General features: G+C 42.6%; 1 pseudogene; it reads right to left on the bottom strand.

Annotated features, from left to right (window-relative positions):
* Positions 1-1,645: 1,645 nt before the first annotated feature.
* LOC138155965 (phospholipid hydroperoxide glutathione peroxidase pseudogene) lies at positions 1,646-2,438 on the bottom strand (annotated as a pseudogene).
* Between the last annotated feature and the right edge of the window lie 95 nt (positions 2,439-2,533).

The following is a 2,533-nucleotide window of genomic DNA, read 5'->3' as shown; positions in this document are numbered from 1 at the left end:
ACCTTGGGGGTCTCTGAATATTTGTATACTCTTGGAAAAATGGGTGTTCCCAATAGGCAGAAATAACTCTAATTGGTCAACAATTAATGAAAGAATGCATATTATAATGAGAGGTGGGCTTATTCTAATGAAGGACTGGGGAACACAACTTTATTATGTTACTCTCAGACAAAGAGACACTTCTCTATACCCAGATCATTCTGCTTCCAGCAATCTGTACAGAAGGAGTTATCTTCTACCCAGACCACTTATGTAGTTCAAGAATGGGATGGAATTCACCTAGATAAGATGGGGTTTACCTTTTAATGAGACCTAAGCTTTCCCAGTTGGGTGGGGACCCACTCAAGATGAACCCAGTCTCCTCTTCAGCCCTGTCCTTTAGACACTGTCTTGACCTAGTAACTAAATGAGGAAATAGAAAAGGAAAAAAAATACACAAACCCTATGACCCCCTGATATTAATTGGCTATTAAGAATAATTCCTCTCAGGGCAGCTAGGGGGCACAGTGAATACAGCACTGGCCCTGGAGTCAGGGGGACCTGAGTTCAAATGCGGCCTCAGACACTTGACACATTTCCTAGACATATGACTTTGGACAAGTCACTTAACCCCAATTGCCCTCCAAAAAGGAAAAAAAAAAGAGTAATTCCATTCACCTCTTAGAGGTATGCTTTGCAAATTATAATGTTAAAATTGAAATAAAACAATCCCCATTTAGGGTAGAATTTCTTTCATATTTTAATTGAATCAATTAGCCTTGTTAAGTGGAGTATGCTCCTGCAGTAGAGTCCAGACTTTTTGACAAGGCATTTGATCTTAATATTTTCCTAGAGAACTATAGCTGGTTCTTTTCTTTCAACCAACATGCACTTATTAAATGCAAGGCACTGTTTTAGTCTCTGGGGAATACAACTGCAAAAATGAAATATCCCCTGTCCTCAAGAAGTCCACATTTTTTAAGGAAAACAGCAAATATAAGTAGATTAAAAAATTACAAAGCAAATTAAAGGTAACAGAATAAAGGAAGATGGAGGCACTAGCAGCTGGAAATAAAGAAAGATATGCAGAGATGGAAGTGGGGTTGCATTTAGAAGAAGCCTCTAGCAGGAGGAGAGAAAGACTAACATTTAGCACTGTGCCCAGCACATAGTAGGTGCTCAATGAATTCTTGTTGATTAGAATTGGCTTGTATGACCATCTTTGAGAGTTTCAGTGGCTGGAAAATTCTTCCTCACCCAGCATCATGATAAATTTTTCTGAACTTATCTAGTCTGCTACTCAGAGAATAAGAATACAAGCCATCACCAGCTTCCTACTCTATGTGTTTGCAGGAATTGCTAAAGCTTGTACTCTGGTGGCATAAATTTTGAGAACATATGGTCACCTTCTAGTATTTGAATCTATTGACCAGTTATTTGGTCGTTGAGAGAGATATTGTCAGCTCTCTTATAGTATTGACCCTGCTTTCATCCAATTCTCACATCTGTTTGATGGTTTGCTTGGACTCACCCCATTCTGCACCCCACTAACCGCATTCTGCACCCCACTCACAAACAGGAGCTGCACCCTAAGTGCTACATCTGGTGACTCCTTTTGTTTCTATTGATTACCTCATCAACCCTGATGAGATTTTTTTTTTAATTTTTAACATTTTATTCCAATGAATGAGCCAGGGACTTGAGGCTGCAGGCTGTCACCAGGACCCCAGGGTCTTCCTCCATTGGAGATGCATGCAGGGTTGTCGGGTCTACCCCACCAGTGTCCTGCTTTGAATGCAGACCGTCCTTGGTGCTGGGTGGAAGATTCTGAGGATGGGGAGAGAAAGTTGCAGGAAGGGAGGGGGGACGAGAGGTAGAAGGGCAGGTACTTCTCAGTCACCAGGGGCTCTTCCATGGGACAGGACTGCTTCACCACACAGCCATCTTTGTCACTAAGGAACTTGGTGAAGTTCTAATTTAATGCATTGCCCAAAATGCCCTTCTCTCTGGGTTGGATTTTCATACATTTCCACAAGGGATGGGCATGGTCGCCATTAACACATATTTTGCTGTACATATCAAACTTGACATTGTAGCTGGCAGCAAATTCTCGGATTTCTGCATTATTCCCTGGCTCCTGCCTCCCAAACTTGTTGCAGGGGAAAGTTCAAATCTGTAAACCATGCTCAACATATCTGGTGTGCAGGTCGACAAGCTGAGCGTAGTTTACGTCTCTTACCTGGCTGCGAGGCTATCTCAGTGACAATGCAGATGGGGCCCCTGTACTTATCCAGGGACACTATGTGACCATCAATGTCCTTAGCAGAAAAGTCGTGCATTGAACTGGCACATCTACAATAATTTCGGGACTGCACATACTGCTGGAAAGGCCTGGGACTGCCAGGGTTACGCACAGCAGAGCTGGCTTCAACAGGTGGGTAGATGCGGCTGAAACTCATTTCTGCACTGGCCGATGAGTTTATTTCTTCTCTCTTCTCTTCTCTTCTCTTCTCTTCTCTTCTCTTCTCTTCTCTTCTCTTCTCTTCTCTTCTCT

This window comes from Petaurus breviceps, unplaced genomic scaffold, assembly GCF_028583685.1.
Source record: "Petaurus breviceps papuanus isolate PSGF00001 unplaced genomic scaffold, PetGlider_PUasm1.0 100, whole genome shotgun sequence".
Lineage (NCBI taxonomy): Eukaryota > Metazoa > Chordata > Mammalia > Diprotodontia > Petauridae > Petaurus > Petaurus breviceps.
This window is presented reverse-complemented; position numbering and strand designations above follow the sequence as displayed.